Source organism: Rhinoderma darwinii, chromosome 3 (genome assembly GCF_050947455.1).
Source record: "Rhinoderma darwinii isolate aRhiDar2 chromosome 3, aRhiDar2.hap1, whole genome shotgun sequence".
In the NCBI taxonomy this organism is placed as follows: Eukaryota; Metazoa; Chordata; class Amphibia; order Anura; family Rhinodermatidae; genus Rhinoderma; species Rhinoderma darwinii.
Window position 1 is genome coordinate 262169053 of NC_134689.1, and position 23284 is coordinate 262192336.

The window sequence follows — 23284 nt, forward strand, 5'->3', positions numbered from 1 at the left end:
AGCGTGGTGCTAATAACGCGAAGGTCACGGGTTCGATCCCCGTACGGGCCATGGAAGCTCACTTTTGTTACAGAGTTGAATAGTTGATAATATTGAAAAAAGGTCCATCAAATTCAACCTATAAACCTGCCGTGTTGATCCAGAGGAAGGCAAAAACTGTCTTGGAGTGCATTCCAATGTTGTCATTAGGGGAAAAATTCCTCCCTTACTCCAAATATGGCTATTAGAATAAATTCCTGGATCAAAGTTCCATCTCCAGAATCTGGTACAAATATGATGAAATTTTATATTTTTCAAAAAAACACTTTTCAATGTGGCAGAGAGTTCAATCGTCGAACTGCTCTTACAGTAAAGAATCCCCGTCTGTGATGAGGTCCTTTAATTACCTTGCTTTCCCTTCTTTGCACGCATTCTAGTTCAGCAATGTCCTTCTCATACACAGGTGCTTAAAACTGTACACAATATTCCATGTATGGTCTAACCGGTGATTTATAGAAATGCAGAGTTTGTTGCATGAAATCATCTTAGAGGTCCAATTTCAACCTTAAGGACAAAAATAATATCTTGATTTTGCCTCTTTGTATTCCGATAGTCATAACTTTATTATTTTTCCGTCCTCATAGTCATATAAGGGCTTGTTTTTAGCGAGACAAGTTCTTGTTTTTAATGGCAGCATTTAATGTACCATATAATGTACTGAAGAAAACTCTTTGTGGGTGGAATGGAAAACACAAAAGCAATTTGTCCAATGCTTTTTGAGTAGTACAAATTTCAAGTTTATTTTATTATTCAGGTTAATAGGATATCAATATGAATACACGTTTGCATGTATTTTCTACTGACGTGACGTGAATCTTTGGTGTAAAAGTGGCCGGTTAGCTCAGTTGGTTAGAGCGTGGTGCTAATAACGCCAAGGTCACGGGTTCGATCCCCGTATGGGCCATGGAAGCTCACTTTTGTTACAGAGTTGAATAGTTGATAATATTGAAAAAAGGTCCATCAAATTCAACCTATAAACCTGCCGTGTTGATCCAGAGGAAGGCAAAAACTGTCTTGGAGTGCATTCCAATGTTGTCATTAGGGGAAAAATTCCTCCCTTACTCCAAATATGGCTATTAGAATAAATTACTGGATCAAAGTTTCATCTCCAGAATCTGGTACAAATATGATGAAATTTTATATTTTTCAAAAAAACACTTTTCAATGTGGCAGAGAGTTCAATCGTCGAACTGCTCTTACAGTAAAGAATCCCCGTCTGTGATGAGGTCCTTTAATTACCTTGCTTTCCCTTCTTTGCACGCATTCTAGTTCAGCAATGTCCTTCTCATACACAGGTGCTCAAAACTGTACACAATATTCCATGTATGGTCTAACCGGTGATTTATAGAAATGCAGAGTTTGTTGCATGAAATCATCTTAGAGGTCCAATTTCAACCTTAAGGACAAAAATAATATCTTGATTTTGCCTCTTTGTATTCCGATAGTCATAACTTTATTATTTTTCCGTCCTCATAGTCATATAAGGGCTTGTTTTTAGCGAGACAAGTTCTTGTTTTTAATGGCAGCATTTAATGTACCATATAATGTACTGAAGAAAACTCTTTGTGGGGTGGAATGGAAAACACAAAAGCAATTTGTCCAATGCTTTTTGAGTAGTAAAAATTGCAAGTTTATTTTATTATTCAGGTTAATAGGATATCAATATGAATACACGTTTGCATGTATTTTCTACTGACGTGACGTGAATCTTTGGTGTAAAAGTGGCCGGTTAGCTCAGTTGGTTAGAGCGTGGTGCTAATAACGCCAAGGTCACGGGTTCGATCCCCGTACGGGTCATGGAAGCTCACTTTTGTTACAGAGTTGAATAGTTGATAATATTGAAAAAAGGTCCATCAAATTCAACCTATAAACCTGCCGTGTTGATCCAGAGGAAGGCAAAAACTGTCTTGGAGTGCATTCCAATGTTGTCATTAGGGGAAAAATTCCTCCCTTACTCCAAATATGGCTATTAGAATAAATTCCTGGATCAAAGTTCCATCTCCAGAATCTGGTACAAATATGATGAAATTTTATATTTTTCAAAAAAACACTTTTCAATGTGGCAGAGAGTTCAATCGTCGAACTGCTCTTACAGTAAAGAATCCCCGTCTGTGATGAGGTCCTTTAATTACCTTGCTTTCCCTTCTTTGTACGCATTCTAGTTCAGCAATGTCCTTCTCATACACAGGTGCTCAAAACTGTACACAATATTCCATGTATGGTCTAACCGGTGATTTATAGAAATGCAGAGTTTGTTGCATGAAATCATCTTAGAGGTCCAATTTCAACCTTAAGGACAAAAATAATATCTTGATTTTGCCTCTTTGTATTCCGATAGTCATAACTTTATTATTTTTCCGTCCTCATAGTCATATAAGGGCTTGTTTTTAGCGAGACAAGTTCTTGTTTTTAATGGCAGCATTTAATGTACCATATAATGTACTGAAAGAAAACTCTTTGTGGGGTGGAATGGAAAACACAAAAGCAATTTGTCCAATGCTTTTTGAGTAGTAAAAATTGCAAGTTTATTTTATTATTCAGGTTAATAGGATATCAATATGAATACACGTTTGCATGTATTTTCTACTGACGTGACGTGAATCTTTGGTGTAAAAGTGGCCGGTTAGCTCAGTTGGTTAGAGCGTGGTGCTAATAACGCCAAGGTCACGGGTTCGATCCCCGTACGGGTCATGGAAGCTCACTTTTGTTACAGAGTTGAATAGTTGATAATATTGAAAAAAGGTCCATCAAATTCAACCTATAAACCTGCCGTGTTGATCCAGAGGAAGGCAAAAACTGTCTTGGAGTGCATTCCAATGTTGTCATTAGGGGAAAAATTCCTCCCTTACTCCAAATATGGCTATTAGAATAAATTCCTGGATCAAAGTTCCATCTCCAGAATCTGGTACAAATATGATGACATTTTATATTTTTCAAAAAAACACTTTTCAATGTGGCAGAGAGTTCAATTGTCGAACTGCTCTTACAGTAAAGAATCCCCGTCTGTGATGAGATCCTTTAATTACCTTGCTTTCCCTTCTTTGCACGCATTCTAGTTCAGCAATGTCCTTCTCATACACAGGTGCTCAAAACTGTACACAATATTCCATGTATGGTCTAACCGGTGATTTATAGAAATGCAGAGTTTGTTGCATGAAATCATCTTAGAGGTCCAATTTCAACCTTAAGGACAAAAATAATATCTTGATTTTGCCTCTTTGTATTCCGATAGTCATAACTTTATTATTTTTCCGTCCTCATAGTCATATAAGGGCTTGTTTTTAGCGAGACAAGTTCTTGTTTTTAATGGCAGCATTTAATGTACCATATAATGTACTGAAGAAAACTCTTTGTGGGGTGGAATGGAAAACACAAAAGCAATTTGTCCAATGCTTTTTGAGTAGTAAAAATTGCAAGTTTATTTTATTATTCAGGTTAATAGGATATCAATATGAATACACGTTTGCATGTATTTTCTACTGACGTGACGTGAATCTTTGGTGTAAAAGTGGCCGGTTAGCTCAGTTGGTTAGAGCGTGGTGCTAATAACGCGAAGGTCACGGGTTCGATCCCCGTACGGGCCATGGAAGCTCACTTTTGTTACAGAGTTGAATAGTTGATAATATTGAAAAAAGGTCCATCAAATTCAACCTATAAACCTGCCGTGTTGATCCAGAGGAAGGCAAAAACTGTCTTGGAGTGCATTCCAATGTTGTCATTAGGGGAAAAATTCCTCCCTTACTCCAAATATGGCTATTAGAATAAATTCCTGGATCAAAGTTCCATCTCCAGAATCTGGTACAAATATGATGAAATTTTATATTTTTCAAAAAAACACTTTTCAATGTGGCAGAGAGTTCAATCGTCGAACTGCTCTTACAGTAAAGAATCCCCGTCTGTGATGAGGTCCTTTAATTACCTTGCTTTCCCTTCTTTGTACGCATTCTAGTTCAGCAATGTCCTTCTCATACACAGGTGCTCAAAACTGTACACAATATTCCATGTATGGTCTAACCAGTGATTTATAGAAATGCAGAGTTTGTTGCATGAAATCATCTTAGAGGTCCAATTTCAACCTTAAGGACAAAAATAATATCTTGATTTTGCCTCTTTGTATTCCGATAGTCATAACTTTATTATTTTTCCGTCCTCATAGTCATATAAGGGCTTGTTTTTAGCGAGACAAGTTCTTGTTTTTAATGGCAGCATTTAATGTACCATATAATGTACTGAAGAAAACTCTTTGTGGGGTGGAATGGAAAACACAAAAGCAATTTGTCCAATGCTTTTTGAGTAGTAAAAATTGCAAGTTTATTTTATTATTCAGGTTAATAGGATATCAATATGAATACACGTTTGCATGTATTTTCTACTGACGTGACGTGAATCTTTTGTGTAAAAGTGGCCGATTAGCTCAGTTGGTTAGAGCGTGGTGCAAATAACGCCAAGGTCACGGGTTTCTATCCCCGTATGGGCCATGAAAGCTCACTTTTGTTACATGCTTGTTACAGTGTTGAATAGTTGATAATATTGAAAAAAGGTCCATCAAATTCAACCTATAAACCTGCCGTGTTGATCCAGAGGAAGGCAAAAACTGTCCAATTTCAACCTTAACCCTTTAACGCTCCATGACCTACTATTAGGTCATGCTAACTGTAGCGTTCGCGCTCAGTGACCTAATAGTAGGTCATGGAGTAAACACGGCGCCGTTCGCGCGGGGCGCGTTCATGAGCTGTGATAGCTGCTGTTTCCGACAGCAGACCATCACTGCTCAATGTGCCGGGACCGATCGCGGAGCTCCCCCGCCGATTAACCCCTCAGAAGCCGCGTTCAATAGCGATCGCGGCTTCTTAGGGGTTAATCCGCCATCGCCGGCCTGCTACACGATAGCGGCCGGCGATGGTGACTATGGCAACCGGACACCAAACAATGGCGTCCGGCTATGCCATAGACGGAAGCCTAGTGGGTCCTGACAACGTCAGGACCCACTATGCTTGCTGTCAGTGAGTAGCTGACAGTTCAAATACACTGCACTACGCATGTAGTGCAGTGTATTAGAATAGCGATCAGGGCCTCCTGCCCTCAAGTCCCCTAGTGGGATAAAGTAATACAGTAAAAAAAAAGTTAAAAAAAGATGTGTAAAAATAAGAAAATAAAAGTTTTAAAAGTAATAAAAGTAAAAGTCCCACTTTTTCCCTTATCAGTCCTTTATTATTAATAAAAATATATAAACAAACAAATAAACTATACATAATTGGTATCGCCGCGTCCGTAACGGCCTGAACTACAAAATTATTTTGTTATTTATCCCGCACGGTGAACGCCGTAAAAAAAAATATTCATAAACCGTACCACAATCACAATTGTTTGGTCACTTCACCTCCCAAAAAATTGAATAAAAAGAGATCAAAAAGTCGCATGTACCGAAAAATGGTACTGATGGAAACTACAGTTCGTTACGCAAAAAATAAGTCCTCGCACGGCTTTATTGATTTAAAAATAAAAACGTTCTGGCTCTTAGAATATGATAACACAAAAAGTAAATGATTGTTTACAAAACGTATTTTATTGCGCAAACGCCATAAGACATAAAAAAAAACTATAAACATCTGCTATCGCCATAATCGTATCGCCCCGCAGAATAAAGTGAATAAGACATTTATAGCGCACGGTGCACGCAGTAAAAAAAAAAAGAATAAAAAAACAATAGTAGAATTGCTGTTTATTAGTCACCACGCCACCTAAAAATAGAATAAAAACTGATCAAAAAGCCGCATGCACCCCAAGAAAACTACAATGTATTCCTCAAGGGGTCTAGTTTCCAAAATGGGGTCACTTTTGGGGGGTTTCCAATGTTTTGGCACCACAAGATCTCTTCAAACCGGACATGGTGCCTAATAAAAAAGAGGGCTCAAAATCCACTAGGTGCTCCTTTGCTTCGGAGGCCGGTGCTTCAGTCCATTACCGCACTAGGGCCACATGTGGGATATTTCTCAAAACTGCAGAATCTGGGCAATACGTATTGAGTTGCGTTTCTCTGATAAATCCTTTTGTGTTATAAAAAAAATGATATAAAGAGGATTTTCTGACAAAAAAAAAAAGTTAATTTCTCCTCTGCTTTGCTCTCAATTTCTGTGAAACACCAAAAGGGTTCATAAACTTTCTAATTGCTGTTGTGAATACTTTGAGGGGGCAATACTTCGCTTCTCACATTATACTGATAATGAGCCGTGCCCACCCCGAGATGACCCCAGTTTTGACCGTTTGTATAAACGGAGACCCCTATTAGACCGTTTCAGTGCCCGGTTTTCCCGAGCATTCACCCCCGAGAAGTGTATTTCTATTGATGAGTCCCTGGTACATTTTAAAGGGAGGGTTCAATTCCGCGAGTACCTGCCGGGTAAGAGGGCAAGGTATGGCGTGAAGATGTATAAGCTGTGCGAGAGTGCATCAGGGTATACCTACAGATTTAGGATATATGAAGGAAAGGCCACCCCCAAACCAGACTGCATCCTGGACTACAATAGGTACATGGGAGGGATGGACTTGTAAGATCAAGTCCTGAAGCCCTACAGCGCCATGCGGTGTGGTATAAGAAGCTGGCCGGGCACATCATACAGATGGCTTTGTACAATGCGTACGTGCTACGTGGATGTGCAGGCCAGAGAGGAACTTTCCTGGAATTTCAAGATCTAATCTTTAGGGACCAGGAAGGGGGGGCACCCAGTACTTCTGGAAGCGAGGCCACACGCATCATACCAGGGCAACACTTTCCAGGAGAAGTTCCCCAAACCGGTGGAAAGGGAAAGAGTCAAAAGAGGTGCAGAGTCTGCTATAAGAGGGGGATAAGGAAGAACACAATATACCAATGTGACACGTGTCCCGAAAAACCAGGGCTCTGTATAAAAGATTGTTTTAAAATGTATCATACATCCCTTGATTTTTAATTTACCCTGATGCACTCCGCACAGCTTATCCCCCTCATCTTTCCCTTCTGAGCCCTGCCGTATGCCCAGGCAGCTGATAACAGCCACATGTAGGGTATTGCCGTACCCAGGAGAACCCACATTACAATTTAAGGGGTGTATATCTCCGGTGGCGCATGCTGGGTACACTATATTGGACACTGAAATGGCATATATATATATAAAATTGCAAATCTCACACTGCACCATCTGCTGCGCATTATCTTTTACACAGTACCTGTGGGGTCAAAATGCTCACTACACCTCTAGATGAATATCTTAAGGGGTGCAGTTTTTAAAATGGGGTCACTTCTCAGGGGTTTCAACTGTACTGGTACCTCAGGGGCTTCTGCATACATGACTTAGCACCAGAAAAGCTCCAGTAGGCCAAATGGTGGTCCTTCCCTTCTAAGCCCTGCCGTGTGCCCAGGCACCTGATAACAGCCACATGTAGGGTATTGCCGTACCCAGGAGAACCCACATTACAGTTTATGGGGTGTATGTCTCCGGTGGCGCATGCTGGGTACACTATATTGGACACTGAAATGGCATATATATATATAAAATTGCAAATCTCACACTGCACCATCTGCTGCGCATTATCTTTTACACAGTACCTGTGGGGTCAAAATGCTCACTACACCTCTAGATGAATATCTTAAGGGGTGTAGTTTTTAAAATGGGGTCACTTCTCGGGGGTTTCAACTGTACTGGTACCTCAGGGGCTTCTGCATACATGACTTAGCACCAGAAAAGCTCCAGTAGGCCAAATGGTGGTCCTTTCCTTCTGAGCCCTCCCATGGGCCCAAACGGCAGTTTATCACCACAAATGGGGTATTGCCGCACTAAGGACAAATTGGGCAACAAAATGGGGTATGTTGTTCCCTGTGAAAATAAGAAATTTTGGTCAAAAATGACATCTTATTGGAAAAAATATCATTTTTTTCATTTCACAGCCCAATTCAAATAGGTGCTGTGAAAAAACTGTGCGGTCAAAATGATAACAAAAACCATAAATGAATTCCTTGAGGGGTGTAGTTTCCAAAATGGGGTCACTTCTGGTGGGTTTCCATTGCTTTGATACCTCTGGGGCTCTGCAAATGTGACATGGCACCCGAAAACCAATCCAGCAAAATCTGGACTCCAACAAACACATAGCGCTCCTTTCCGTCTGAGCCCTCCCATGGGCCCAAACGGCAGTTTATCACCACAAATGGGGTATTTCCGCACTAAGGACAAATTGGGCAACAAAATGGGGTATGTTTTTCCCTGTGAAAATAAGAAATTTTGATCAAAAATGACATCTTATTGGAAAAAATATCATTTTTTTCATTTCACAGCCCAATTCAAATAGGTGCTGTGAAAAAACTGTGCGGTCAAAATGATAACAAAAACCATAAATGAATTCCTTGAGGGGTGTAGTTTCCAAAATGGGGTCTCTTCTGGTGGGTTTCCATTGCTTTGATACCTCTGGGGCTCTGCAAATGCGACATGGCACCCGAAAACCAATCCAGCAAAATCTGGACTCCAACAAACACATAGCGCTCCTTTCCGTCTGAGCCCTCCCATGGGCCCAAACGGCAGTTTATCACCACAAATGGGGTATTGCCGCACTAAGGACAAATTGGGCAACAAAATGGGGTATGTTGTTCCCTGTGAAAATAAGAAATTTTGATCAAAAATGACATCTTATTGGAAAAAATATCATTTTTTTCATTTCACAGCCCAATTCAAATAGGTGCTGTGAAAAAACTGTGCGGTCAAAATGATAACAAAAACCATAAATTAATTCCTTGAGGGGTGTAATTTCCAAAATGGGGTCACTTCTGGTGGGTTTCCATTGTTTTGATACCTCAACACCTCTTCAAACCTGGCATGCTGCCTAAAATATATTCTAATAAAAAAGAGGCCTCAAAATGCACTAGGTGCTTCTTTGCTTCTAGGGCTTGTGTTTTAGTCCACGAGCGCAGTAGGGCACATGTGGGACATTTCTAAAAACTGCAGTATCTGGACAATACATAGTTAGTAGTATTTCTCTGTTAAAACCTTCTCTGTTACAGAAAAAAATTGAATAAAATTGAAATTCAGCAGAAAAAATGAAATTTGCAAATTTCATTTCCACTTTGCTTTAATTCCTGTGAAATGCCTGAAGGGTTAAAAAACTTTCTAAATGCTGTTTTGAATACTTTGAGGGGTCTAGTTTTTAAAATGGGGTGTTTTATGGGGGTTTCTAATACATAGGCCCCTCAAAGCCACTTCAGAACTCAAGAGGTACCTTCAAAAAAAGGCTTTTGAAATTTTCTTAAGAATATGAGAAATTGCTGTTTATGTTCTAAGCCTTGTAACGTCCAAGAAAAATAAAAGAATGTTCAAAAAACGATGCCAATCTAAAGTAGACATATGGGAAATGTGAACTAGTAACTATTTTGGGTGGTATAACCGTCTGTTTTTCAAGCAGATGCATTTAAATTCTGAAAAATTCTATTTTTTGAAAATTTTCTCTAAATTTTGCAATTTTTCACAAATAAAGACTGAATATATCGACCAAATTTTACCACGAACATGAAGCCCAAAGTGTCACGAGAAAACAATCTCAGAATCGCTTGGATAGGTTTAAGCATTCCGACGTTATTACCACATAAAGTGAAATATGTCAGATTTGAAAAATGGGCTCTGAGCCTTAAGGCCCAAACTAGGCTGCGTCCTTAAGGGGTTAAGGACCAAAATAATATCTTGATTTTGCCTCTTTGTATTCCGATAGTCATAACTTTATTATTTTTCCGTCCTCATAGTCATATAAGGGCTTGTTTTTAGCGAGACAAGTTCTTGTTTTTAATGGCAGCATTTAATGTACCATATAATGTACTGAAGAAAACTCTTTGTGGGGTGGAATGGAAAACACAAAAGCAATTTGTCCAATGCTTTTTGAGTAGTAAAAATTGCAAGTTTATTTTATTATTCAGGTTAATAGGATATCAATATGAATACACGTTTGCATGTATTTTCTACTGACGTGACGTGAATCTTTGGTGTAAAATTGGCCGGTTAGCTCAGTTGGTTAGAGTGTGGTGCTAATAACGCCAAGGTCACGGGTTCAATCCCCATATTGGCCATGGAAGCTCACTTTTGTTACATGCTTGTTACAGAGTTGAATAGTTGATAATATTGAAAAAAGGTCCATAAATTCAACCTATAAACCTGCCGTGTTGATCCAGAGGAAGGCAAAAACTGTCTTGGAGTGCATTCCAATGTTGTCATTAGGGGAAAAATTCCTCCCTTACTCCAAATATGGCTATTAGAATAAATTCCTGGATCAAATTTCCATCTCCAGAATCTGGTACAAATATGATGACATTTTATATTTTTCAAAAAAACACTTTTCAATGTGGCAGAGAGTTCAATCGTCGAACTGCTCTTACAGTAAAGAATCCCCGTCTGTAATGAAGTCCTTTAATTACCTTGCTTTCCCTTCTTTGCACGCATTCTAGTTCAGCAATGTCCTTCTCATACACAGGTGCTCAAAACTGTACACAATATTCCATGTATGGTCTAACCGGTGATTTATAGAAATGCAGAGTTTGTTGCATGAAATCATCTTAGAGGTCCAATTTCAACCTTAAGGACAAAAATAATATCTTGATTTTGCCTCTTTGTATTCCGATAGTCATAACTTTATTATTTTTCCGTCCTCATAGTCATATAAGGGCTTGTTTTTAGCGAGACAAGTTCTTGTTTTTAATGGCAGCATTTAATGTACCATATAATATACTGAAGAAAACTCTTTGTGGGGTGGAATGGAAAACACAAAAGCAATTTGTCCAATGCTTTTTGAGTAGTAAAAATTGCAAGTTTATTTTATTATTCAGGTTAATAGGATATCAACATGAATACACGTTTGCATGTATTTTCTACTGACGTGACGTGAATCTTTGGTGTAAAAGTGGCCGGTTAGCTCAGTTGGTTAGAGCGTGGTGCTAATAACGCCAAGGTCACGGGTTCGATCCCCGTACGGGCCATGGAAGCTCACTTTTGTTACATGCTTGTTACAGAGTTGAATAGTTGATAATATTGAAAAAAGGTCCATCAAATTCAACCTATAAACCTGCCGTGTTGATCCAGAGGAAGGCAAAAACTGTCTTGGAGTGCATTCCAATGTAGTCATTAGGGGAAAAATTCCTCCCTTACTCCAAATATGGCTATTAGAATAAATTCCTGGATCAAAGTTCCATCTCCAGAATCTGGTACAAATATGATGAAATTTTATATTTTTCAAAAAAACACTTTTCAATGTGGCAGAGAGTTCAATCGTCGAACTGCTCTTACAGTAAAGAATCCCCGTCTGTGATGAGGTCCTTTAATTACCTTGCTTTCCCTTGTTTGCACGCATTCTAGTTCAGCAATGTCCTTCTCATACACAGGTGCTCAAAACTGTACACAATATTCCATGTATGGTCTAACCGGTGATTTATAGAAATGCAGAGTTTGTTGCATGAAATCATCTTAGAGGTCCAATTTCAACCTTAAGGACAAAAATAATATCTTGATTTTGCCTCTTTGTATTCCGATAGTCATAACTTTATTATTTTTCCGTCCTCATAGTCATATAAGGGCTTGTTTTTAGCGAGACAAGTTCTTGTTTTTAATGGCAGCATTTAATGTACCATATAATGTACTGAAGAAAACTCTTTGTGGGGTGGAATGGAAAACACAAAAGCAATTTGTCCAATGCTTTTTGAGTAGTAAAAATTGCAAGTTTATTTTATTATTCAGGTTAATAGGATATCAATAGGAATACACGTTTGCATGTATTTTCTACTGACGTGACGTGAATCTTTGTTGTAAAAGTGGCCGGTTAGCTCAGTTGGTTAGAGCGTGGTGCTAATAATGCCAAGGTCACGGGTTCGATCCCCGTATGGGCCATGGAAGCTCACTTTTGTTACAGAGTTGAATAGTTGATAATATTGAAAAAAGGTCCATCAAATTCAACCTATAAACCTGCCGTGTTGATCCAGAGGAAGGCAAAAACTGTCTTGGAGTGCATTCCAATGTTGTCGTTAGGGGAAAAATTCCTCCCTTACTCCAAATATGGCTATTAGAATAAATTCCTGGATCAAAGTTCCATCTCCAGAATCTGGTACAAATATGATGAAATTTTATATTTTTCAAAAAAACACTTTTCAATGTGGCAGAGAGTTCAATCGTCGAACTGCTCTTACAGTAAAGAATCCCCGTCTGTGATGAGGTCCTTTAATTACCTTGCTTTCCCTTCTTTGCACGCATTCTAGTTCAGCAATGTCCTTCTCATACACAGGTGCTCAAAACTGTACACAATATTCCATGTATGGTCTAACCGGTGATTTATAGAAATGCAGAGTTTGTTGCATGAAATCATCTTAGAGGTCCAATTTCAACCTTAAGGACAAAAATAATATCTTGATTTTGCCTCTTTGTATTCCGATAGTCATAACTTTATTATTTTTCCGTCCTCATAGTCATATAAGGGCTTGTTTTTAGCGAGCCAAGTTCTTGTTTTTAATGGCAGCATTTAATGTACCATATAATGTACTGAAAGAAAACTCTTTGTGGGGTGGAATGGAAAACACAAAAGCAATTTGTCCAATGCTTTTTGAGTAGTAAAAATTGCAAGTTTATTTTATTATTCAGGTTAATAGGATATCAATATGAATACACGTTTTGCATGTATTTTCTACTGACGTGACGTGAATCTTTGGTGTAAAAGTGGCCGGTTAGCTCAGTTGGTTAGAGCGTGGTGCTAATAACGCCAAGGTCACGGGTACGGGCCATGGAAGCTCACTTTTGTTACATGCTTGTTACAGAGTTGGATAGTTGATAATATTGAAAAAAGGTCCATCAAATTCAACCTATAAACCTGCCATGTTGATCCAGAGGAAGGCAAAAACTGTCTTGGAGTGCATTCCAATGTTGTCATTAGGGGAAAAATTCCTCCCTTACTCCAAATATGGCTATTAGAATAAATTCCTGGATCAAAGTTCCATCTCCAGAATCTGGTACAAATATGATGAAGTTTTATATTTTTCAAAAAAACACTTTTCAATGTGGCAGAGAGTTCAATCGTCAAACTGCTCTTACAGTAAAGAATCCCCGTCTGTGATGAGGTCCTTTAATTACCTTGCTTTCCCTTCTTTGCACGCATTCTAGTTCAGCAATGTCCTTCTCATACACAGGTGCTTAAAACTGTACACAATATTCCATGTATGGTCTAACCGGTGATTTATAGAAATGCAGAGTTTGTTGCATGAAATCATCTTAGAGGTCCAATTTCAACCTTAAGGACAAAAATAATATCTTGATTTTGCCTCTTTGTATTCCGATAGTCATAACTTTATTATTTTTCCGTCCTCATAGTCATATAAGGGCTTGTTTTTAGCGAGACAAGTTCTTGTTTTTAATGGCAGCATTTAATGTACCATATAATGTACTGAAGAAAACTCTTTGTGGGGTGGAATGGAAAACACAAAAGCAATTTGTCCAATGCTTTTTGAGTAGTAAAAATTGCAAGTTTATTTTATTATTCAGGTTAATAGGATATCAATATGAATACACGTTTGCATGTATTTTCTACTGACGTGACGTGAATATTTGGTGTAAAAGTGGCCGGTTAGCTCAGTTGGTTAGAGCGTGGTGCTAATAACGCCAAGGTCACGGGTTCGATCCCCGTACGGGCCATGTAAACTCACTTTTGTTACATGCTTGTTACAGAGTTGAATAGTTGATATTATTGAAAAAAGGTCCATCAAATTCAACCTATAAACCTGCCGTGTTGATCCAGAGGAAGGCAAAAACTGTCTTGGAGTGCATTCCAATGTTGTCATTAGGGGAAAAAGTCCTCGCTTACTTCAAATATGGCTATTAGAATAAATTCCTGGATCAAAGTTCCATCTCCAGAATCTGGTACAAATATGATGACATTTTATATTTTTCAAAAAAACACTTTTCAATGTGGCAGAGAGTTCAATCGTCGAACTGCTCTTACAGTAAAGAATCCCCGTCTGTGATGAGGTCCTTTAATTACCTTGCTTTCCCTTCTTTGCACGCATTCTAGTTCAGCAATGTCCTTCTCATACACAGGTGCTCAAAACTGTACACAATATTCCATGTATGATCTAACCGGTGATTTATATAAATGCAGAGTTTGTTGCATGAAATCATCTTAGAGGTCCAATTTCAACCTTAAGGACAAAAATAATATCTTGATTTTGCCTCTTTGTATTCCGATAGTCATAACTTTATTATTTTTCCGTCCTCATAGTCATATAAGGGCTTGTTTTTAGCGAGACAAGTTCTTGTTTTTAATGGCAGCATTTAATGTACCATATAATGTACTGAAAGAAAACTCTTTGTGGGGTGGAATGGAAAACACAAAAGCAATTTGTCCAATGCTTTTTGAGTAGTAAAAATTGCAAGTTTATTTTATTATTCAGGTTAATAGGATATCAATATGAATACACGTTTGCATGTATTTTCTACTGACGTGACGTGAATCTTTGGTGTAAAAGTGGCCGGTTAGCTCAGTTGGTTAGAGCGTGGTGCTAATAACGCCAAGGTCACGGGTACGGGCCATGGAAGCTCACTTTTGTTACATGCTTGTTACAGAGTTGGATAGTTGATAATATTGAAAAAAGGTCCATCAAATTCAACCTATAAACCTGCCGTGTTGATCCAGAGGAAGGCAAAAACTGTCTTGGAGTGCATTCCAATGTTGTCATTAGCGGAAAAATTCCTCCCTTACTCCAAATATGGCTATTAGAATAAATTCCTGGATCAAAGTTCCATCTCCAGAATCTGGTACAAATATGATGAAGTTTTATATTTTTCAAAAAAACACTTTTCAATGTGGCAGAGAGTTCAATCGTCGAACTGCTCTTACAGTAAAGAATCCCCGTCTGTGATGAGGTCCTTTAATTACCTTGCTTTCCCTTCTTTGCACGCATTCTAGTTCAGCAATGTCCTTCTCATACACAGGTGCTTAAAACTGTACACAATATTCCATGTATGGTCTAACCGGTGATTTATAGAAATGCAGAGTTTGTTGCATGAAATCATCTTAGAGGTCCAATTTCAACCTTAAGGACAAAAATAATATCTTGATTTTGCCTCTTTGTATTCCGATAGTCATAACTTTATTATTTTTCCGTCCTCATAGTCATATAAGGGCTTGTTTTTAGCGAGACAAGTTCTTGTTTTTAATGGCAGCATTTAATGTACCATATAATGTACTGAAGAAAACTCTTTGTGGGGTGGAATGGAAAACACAGAAGCAATTTGTCCAATGCTTTTTGAGTAGTAAAAATTGCAAGTTTATTTTATTATTCAGGTTAATAGGATATCAATATGAATACACGTTTGCATGTATTTTCTACTGACGTGACGTGAATCTTTGGTGTAAAAGTGGCCGGTTAGCTCAGTTGGTTAGAGCGTGGTGCTAATAACGCCAAGGTCACGGGTTCGATCCCCGTACGGGCCATGGAAGCTCACTTTTGTTACATGCTTGTTACAGAGTTGAATAGTTGATAATATTGAAAAAAGGTCCATCAAATTCAACCTATAAACCTGCCGTGTTGATCCAGAGGAAGGCAAAAACTGTCTTGGAGTGCATTCCAATGTTGTCATTAGGGGAAAAAGTCCTCCCTTACTTCAAATATGGCTATTAGAATAAATTCCTGGATCAAAGTTCCATCTCCAGAATCTGGTACAAATATGATGACATTTTATATTTTTCAAAAAAACACTTTTCAATGTGGCAGAGAGTTCAATCGTCGAACTGCTCTTACAGTAAAGAATCCCCGTCTGTGATGAGGTCCTTTAATTACCTTGCTTTCCCTTCTTTGCACGCATTCTAGTTCAGCAATGTCCTTCTCATACACAGGTGCTTAAAACTGTACACAATATTCCATGTATGGTCTAACCGGTGATTTATAGAAATGCAGAGTTTGTTGCATGAAATCATCTTAGAGGTTCAATTTCAACCTTAAGGACAAAAATAATATCTTGATTTTGCCTCTTTGTATTCCGATAGTCATAACTTTATTATTTTTCCGTCCTCATAGTCATATAAGGGCTTGTTTTTAGCGAGACAAGTTCTTGTTTTTAATGGCAGCATTTAATGTACCATATAATGTACTGAAAGAAAACTCTTTGTGGGGTGGAATGGAAAAATAATATCTTGATTTTACCTCTTTGTATTCCGATAGTCATAACTTTATTATTTTTCCGTCCTCATAGTCATATAAGGGCTTGTTTTTAGCGAGACAAGTTCTTGTTTTTAATGGCAGCATTTAATGTACCATATAATGTACTGAAGAAAACTCTTTGTGGGGTGGAATGGAAAACACAAAAGCAATTTGTCCAATGCTTTTTGAGTAGTAAAAATTGCAAGTTTATTTTATTATTCAGGTTAATAGGATATCAATATGAATACACGTTTGCATGTATTTTCTACTGACGTGACGTGAATCTTTTGTGTAAAAGTGGCTGGTTAGCTCAGTTGGTTAGAGCGTGGTGCTAATAACACCAAGGTCACGGGTTCGATCCCCGTACTGGCCATGGAAGCTCACTTTTGTTACAGAGTTGAATAGTTGATAATATTGAAAAAAGGTCCATCAAATTCAACCTATAAACCTGCCGTGTTGATCCAGAGGAAGGCAAAAACTGTCTTGGAGTGCATTCCAATGTTGTCATTAGGGGAAAAATTCCTCCCTTACTCCAAATATGGCTATTAGAATAAATTCCTGGATCAAAGTTCCATCTCCAGAATCTAGTACAAATATGATGAAATTTTATATTTTTCAAAAAAACACTTTTCAATGTGGCAGAGAGTTCAATCGTCGAACTGCTCTTACAGTAAAGAATCCCCGTCTGTGATGAGGTCCTTTAATTACCTTGCTTTCCCTTCTTTGCACGCATTCTAGTTCAGCAATGTCCTTCTCATACACAGGTGCTCAAAACTGTACACAATATTCCATGTATGGTCTAACCGGTGATTTATAGAAATGCAGAGTTTGTTGCATGAAATCATCTTAGAGGTCCAATTTCAACCTTAAGGACAAAAATAATATCTTGATTTTGCCTCTTTGTATTCCGATAGTCATAACTTTATTATTTTTCCGTCCTCATAGTCATATAAGGGCTTGTTTTTAGCGAGACAAGTTCTTGTTTTTAATGGCAGCATTTAATGTACCATATAATGTACTGAAAGAAAACTCTTTGTGGGGTGGAATGGAAAACACAAAAGCAATTTGTCCAATGCTTTTTGAGTAGTAAAAATTGCAAGTTTATTTTATTATTCAGGTTAATAGGATATCAATATGAATACACGTTTGCATGTATTTTCTACTGACGTGACGTGAATCTTTGGTGTAAAAGTGGCCGGTTAGCTCAGTTGGTTAGAGCGTGGTGCTAATAACACCAAGGTCACGGGTTCGATCCCCGTACGGGCCATGGAAGCTCAATTTTGTTACATGCTTGTTACAGAGTTGAATAGTTGATAATATTGAAAAAAGGTCCATCAAATTCAACCTATAAACCTGCCGTGTTGATCCAGAGGAAGGCAAAAACTGTCTTGGATTGCATTCCAATGTTGTCATTAGGGGAAAAATTCCTCCCTTACTCCAAATATGGCTATTAGAATAAATTCCTGGATCAAAGTTCCATCTCCAGAATCTGGTACAAATATGATGAAATTTTATATTTTTCAAAAAAACACTTTTCAATGTGGCAGAGAGTTCAATCGTCGAACTGCTCTTACAGTAAAGAATCCCCGTCTGTGATGAGGTCCTTTAATTACCTTGCTTTCCCTTCTTTGCACGCATTCTAGTTCAGCAATGTCCTTCTCATACACAGGTGCTTAAAACTGTACACAATATTCCATGTATGGTCTAACCGGTGATTTATAGAAATGCAGAGTTTGTTGCATGAAATCATCTTAGAGGTTCAATTTCAACCTTAAGGACAAAAATAATATCTTGATTTTGCCTTTTTGTATTCCGATAGTCATAACTTTATTATTTTTCCGTCCTCATAGTCATATAAGGGCTTGTTTTTAGCGAGACAAGTTCTTGTTTTTAATGGCAGCATTTAATGTACCATATAATGTACTGAAAGAAAACTCTTTGTGGGGTGGAATTGAAAAATAATATCTTGATTTTGCCTCTTTGTATTCCGATAGTCATAACTTTATTATTTTTCCGTCCTCATAGTCATATAAGGGCTTGTTTTTAGCGAGACAAGTTCTTGTTTTTAATGGCAGCATTTAATGTACCATATAATGTACTGAAGAAAACTCTTTGTGGGGTGGAATGGAAAACACAAAAGCAATTTGTCCAATGCTTTTTGAGTAGTAAAAATTGCAAGTTTATTTTATTATTCAGGTTAATAGGATATCAATATGAATACACGTTTGAATGTATTTTCTACTGATGTGACGTGAATCTTTGATGTAAAAGTGGCCGGTTAGCTCAGTTGGTTAGAGCGTGGTGCTAATAACGCCAAGGTCATGGGTTCGATCCCCGTACGGGCCATGGAAGCTCACTTTTGTTACATGCTTGTTACAGAGTTGAATAGTTGATAATATTGAAAAAAGGTCCATCAAATTCAACCTATAAACCTGCCGTGTTGATCCAGAGGAAGGCAAAAACTGTCTTGGAGTGCATTCCAATGTTGTCATTAGGGGAAAAATTCCTCCCTTACTCCAAATATGGCTATTAGAATAAATTCCTGGATCAAAGTTCCATCTCCAGAATCTGGTACAAATATGATGAAATTTTATATTTTTCAAAAAAACACTTTTCAATGTGGCAGAGAGTTCAATCGTCGAACTGCTCTTACAGTAAAGAATCCCCGTCTGTGATGAGGTCCTTTAATTACCTTGCTTTCCCTTCTTTGCACGCATTCTAGTTCAGCAAAGTCCTTCTCATACACAGGTGCTCAAAACTGTACACAATATTCCATGTATGGTCTAACCGGTGATTTATAGAAATGCAGAGTTTGTTGCATGAAATCATCTTAGAGGTCCAATTTCAACCTTAAGGACAAAAATAATATCTTGATTTTGCCTCTTTGTATTCCGATAGTCATAACTTTATTATTTTTCCGTCCTCATAGTCATATAAGGGCTTGTTTTTAGCGAGACAAGTTCTTGTTTTTAATGGCAGCATTTAATGTACCATATAATGTACTGAAGAAAACTCTTTGTGGGGTGGAATGGAAAACACAAAAGCAATTTGTCCAATGCTTTTTGAGTAGTAAAAATTGCAAGTTTATTTTATTATTCAGGTTAATAGGATATCAATATGAATACACGTTTGCATGTATTTTCTACTGACGTGACGTGAATCTTTGGTGTAAAAGTGGCCGGTTAGCTCAGCTGGTTAGAGCGTGGTGCTAATAATGCCAAGGTCACGGGTTCGATCCCCGTACGGGCCATGGAAGCTCACTTTTGTTACATGCTTGTTACAGAGTTGAATAGTTCATAATATTGAAAAAAGGTCTATCAAATTCAACCTATAAACCTGCTGTGTTGATCCAGAGCAAGGCAAAAACTGTCTTGGAGTGCATTCCAATGTTGTCATTAGGGGAAAAATTCCTCCCTTACTCCAAATATGGCTATTAGAATAAATTCCTGGATCAAAGTTCCATCTCCAGAATCTGGTACAAATATGATGAAATTTTATATTTTTCAAAAAAACACTTTTCAATGTGGCAGAGAGTTCAATCGTCGAACTGCTCTTACAGTAAAGAATCCCCGTCTGTGATGAGGTCCTTTAATTACCTTGCTTTCCCTTCTTTGCACGCATTCTAGTTCAGCAATGTCCTTCTCATACACAGGTGCTCAAAACTGTACACAATATTCCATGTATGGTCTAACCGGTGATTTATAGAAATGCAGAGTTTGTTGCATGAAATCATCTTAGAGGTCCAATTTCAACCTTAAGGACAAAAATAATATCTTGATTTTGCCTCTTTGTATTCCGATAGTCATAACTTTATTATTTTTCCGTCCTCATAGTTATATAAGGGCTTGTTTTTAGCGAGACAAGTTCTTGTTTTTAATGGCAGCATTTAATGTACCATATAATGTACTGAAAGAAAACTCTTTGTGGGGTGGAATGGAAAACACAAAAGCAATTTGTCCAATGCTTTTTGAGTAGTAAAAATTGCAAGTTTATTTTATTATTCAGGTTAATAGGATATCAATATGAATACACGTTTGCATGTATTTTCTACTGACGTGACGTGAATCTTTGGTGTAAAAGTGGCCGGTTAGCTCAGTTGGTTAGAGTGTGGTGCTGATAACGCCAAGGTCACAGGTTCGATCCCCGTACGGGCCGTGGAAGCTCACTTTTGTTACAGAGTTGAATAGTTGATAATATTGAAAAAAGGTCCATCAAATTCAACCTATAAACCTGCTGTGTTGATCCAGAGGAAGGCAAAAACTGTCTTGGAGTGCATTCCAATGTTGTCATTAGGGGAAAAATTCCTCCCTTACTCCAAATATGGCTATTAGAATAAATTCCTGGATCAAAGTTCCATCTCCAGAATCTGGTACAAATATGATGAAATTTTATATTTTTCAAAAAAACACTTTTCAATGTGGCAGAGAGTTCAATCGTCGAACTTCTCTTACAGTAAAGAATCCCCGTCTGTGATGAGGTCCTTTAATTACCTTGCTTTCCCTTCTTTGCACGCATTCTAGTTCAGCAATGTCTTTCTCATACACAGGTGCTCAAAACTGTACACAATATTCCATGTATGGTCTAACCGGTGATTTATAGAAATGCAGAGTTTGTTGAATGAAATCATCTTAGAGGTCCAATTTCAACCTTAAGGACAAAAATAATATATTGATTTTGCCTCTTTGTATTCTGATAGTCATAACTTTATTATTTTTCCGTCCTCATAGTCATATAAGGGCTTGTTTTTAGCGAGACAATTTCTTGTTTTTAATGGCAGCATTTAATGTACCATATAATGTACTGAAAGAAAACTCTTTGTGGGGTGGAATGGAAAACACAAAAGCAATTTGTCCAATGCTTTTTGAGTAGTAAAAATTTCAAGTTTATTTTATTATTCAGGTTAATAGGATATCAATATGAATACACGTTTGCATGTATTTTCTACTGACGTGACGTGAATCTTTGGTGTAAAAGTGGCCGGTTAGCTCAGTTGGTTAGAGCGTGGTGCTAATAACGCTAAGGTCACGGGTTCGGGCCATGGAAGCTCACTTTTGTTACATGCTTGTTACAGAGTTGAATAGTTGATAATATTGAAAAAAGGTCCATCAAATTCAACCTGTAAACCTGCCGTGTTGATCCAGAGGAAGGCAAAAACTGTCTTGGAGTGCATTCCAATGTTGTCATTAGGGGAAAAATTCCTCCCTTACTCCAAATATGGCTATTAGAATAAATTCCTGGATCAAAGTTCCATCTCCAGAATCTGGTACAAATATGATGAAATTTTATATTTTTAAAAAAAACACTTTTCAATGTGGCAGAGAGTTCAATCGTCGAACTGCTCTTACAGTAAAGAATCCCCGTCTGTGATGAGGTCCTTTAATTACCTTGCTTTCCCTTCTTTGCACGCATTCTAGTTCAGCAATGTCCTTCTCATACACAGGTGCTCAAAACTGTACACAATATTCCATGTATGGTCTAACCGGTGATTTATAGAAATGCAGAGTTTGTTGCATGAAATCATCTTAGAGGTTTAATTTCAACCTTAAGGACAAAAATAATATCTTGATTTTGCCTCTTTGTATTTCGATAGTCATAACTTTATTATTTTTCCGTCCTCATAGTTATATAAGGGCTTGCTTTTAGCGAGACAAGTTCTTGTTTTTAATGGCAGCATTTAATGTACCATATAATGTACTGAAAGAAAACTCTATGTGGGGTGGAATGGAAAACACAAAAGCAATTTGTCCAATGCTTTTTGAGTAGTAAAAATTGCAAGTTTATTTTATTATTCAGGTTAATAGGATATGAATATGAATACACGTTTGCATTAATTTTCTACTGACGTGACGGGAATCTTTCTTGTAAAAGTGGCCGGTTAGCTCAGTTGGTTAGAGCGTGGTGCTAATAACGCCAAGGTCACGGGTTTGATCCCCGTATGGGCCATGGAATCTCACTTTTGTTACATGCTTGTTACAGAGTTGAATAGTTGATAATATTGAAAAAAGGTCCATCAAATTCAACCTATAAAACTGCCGTGTTGATCCAGAGGAAGGCAAAAACTGTCTTGGAGTGCATTCCAATGTTGTCATTAGGGGAAAAATTACTCCCTTACTCCAAATATGGCTATTAGAATAAATTCCTGGATCAAAGTTCCATCTCCAGAATCTGGTACAAATATGATGAAATTTTATATTTTTCAAAAAAACACTTTTCAATGTGGCAGAGAGTTCAATCGTCGAACTGCTCTTACAGTAAAGAATCCCCGTCTGTGATGAGGTCCTTTAATTACCTTGCTTTCCCTTCTTTGCACGCATTCTAGTTCAGCAATGTCCTTCTCATACACAGATGCTCAAAACTGTACACAATATTCCATGTATGGTCTAACCGGTGATTTAAAGAAATGCAGAGTTTGTTGCATGAAATCATCTTAGAGGTCCAATTTCAACCTTAAGGACAAAAATAATATCTTGATTTTGCCTCTTTGTATTCCGATAGTCATAATTTTATTATTTTTCCGTCCTCATAGTCATATAAGGGCTTGTTTTTAGCGAGACAAGTTCTTGTTTTTAATGGCAGCATTTAATGTACCATATAATGTACTGAAAGAAAACTCTTTGTGGGGTGGAATGGAAAACACAAAAGCAATTTGTCCAATGCTTTTTGAGTAGTAAAAATTGCAAGTTTATTTTATTATTCAGGTTAATAGGATATCAATATGAATACACGTTTGCATGTATTTTCTACTGATGTGACGTGAATCTTTGGTGTAAAAGTGGCCGGTTAGCTCAGTTGGTTAGAGCGTGGTGCTAATTATGTCAAGGTCACGGGTTCGATCCCCGTAAGGGCCATTTTGTTACAGAGTTGAATAGTTGATAATATTGAAAAAAGGTCCATCAAATTCAACCTGTAAACCTGCCGTGTTGATCCAGAGGAAGGCAAAAACTGTCTTGGAGTGCATTCCAATGTTGTCATTAGGGGAAAAATTCCTCCCTTACTCCAAATATGGCTATTAGAATAAATTCCTGGATCAAAGTTCCATCTCCAGAATCTGGTACAAATATGATGAAA

At 37.8% G+C, this 23284-nt stretch overlaps 11 non-coding genes across 11 annotated transcripts; all 11 read left to right on the forward strand.

The window, feature by feature from the left end:
• Positions 1-869: 869 nt before the first annotated feature.
• TRNAI-AAU (transfer RNA isoleucine (anticodon AAU)) lies at positions 870-943 on the forward strand. Its single transcript has one exon. It is a non-coding gene; the product is annotated as a tRNA-Ile (tRNA).
• Positions 944-1762: 819 nt separating this feature from the next.
• On the forward strand, positions 1763-1836 carry TRNAI-AAU (transfer RNA isoleucine (anticodon AAU)). Its single transcript has one exon. It is a non-coding gene; the product is annotated as a tRNA-Ile (tRNA).
• Positions 1837-2656: 820 nt separating this feature from the next.
• On the forward strand, positions 2657-2730 carry TRNAI-AAU (transfer RNA isoleucine (anticodon AAU)). Its single transcript has one exon. It is a non-coding gene; the product is annotated as a tRNA-Ile (tRNA).
• Positions 2731-10946: 8216 nt separating this feature from the next.
• TRNAI-AAU (transfer RNA isoleucine (anticodon AAU)) lies at positions 10947-11020 on the forward strand. Its single transcript has one exon. It is a non-coding gene; the product is annotated as a tRNA-Ile (tRNA).
• An 830-nt stretch (positions 11021-11850) lies between these two features.
• Positions 11851-11924, forward strand: TRNAI-AAU (transfer RNA isoleucine (anticodon AAU)). Its single transcript has one exon. It is a non-coding gene; the product is annotated as a tRNA-Ile (tRNA).
• Positions 11925-13638: 1714 nt separating this feature from the next.
• Positions 13639-13712, forward strand: TRNAI-AAU (transfer RNA isoleucine (anticodon AAU)). The gene has a single exon. It is a non-coding gene; the product is annotated as a tRNA-Ile (tRNA).
• Positions 13713-15436: 1724 nt separating this feature from the next.
• On the forward strand, positions 15437-15510 carry TRNAI-AAU (transfer RNA isoleucine (anticodon AAU)). The gene has a single exon. It is a non-coding gene; the product is annotated as a tRNA-Ile (tRNA).
• A 1005-nt stretch (positions 15511-16515) lies between these two features.
• Positions 16516-16589, forward strand: TRNAI-AAU (transfer RNA isoleucine (anticodon AAU)). Its single transcript has one exon. It is a non-coding gene; the product is annotated as a tRNA-Ile (tRNA).
• Positions 16590-17409: 820 nt separating this feature from the next.
• Positions 17410-17483, forward strand: TRNAI-AAU (transfer RNA isoleucine (anticodon AAU)). The gene has a single exon. It is a non-coding gene; the product is annotated as a tRNA-Ile (tRNA).
• Positions 17484-18488: 1005 nt separating this feature from the next.
• TRNAI-AAU (transfer RNA isoleucine (anticodon AAU)) lies at positions 18489-18562 on the forward strand. The gene has a single exon. It is a non-coding gene; the product is annotated as a tRNA-Ile (tRNA).
• Positions 18563-20297: 1735 nt separating this feature from the next.
• TRNAI-GAU (transfer RNA isoleucine (anticodon GAU)) lies at positions 20298-20371 on the forward strand. Its single transcript has one exon. It is a non-coding gene; the product is annotated as a tRNA-Ile (tRNA).
• The last annotated feature ends 2913 nt before the right edge of the window (positions 20372-23284 follow it).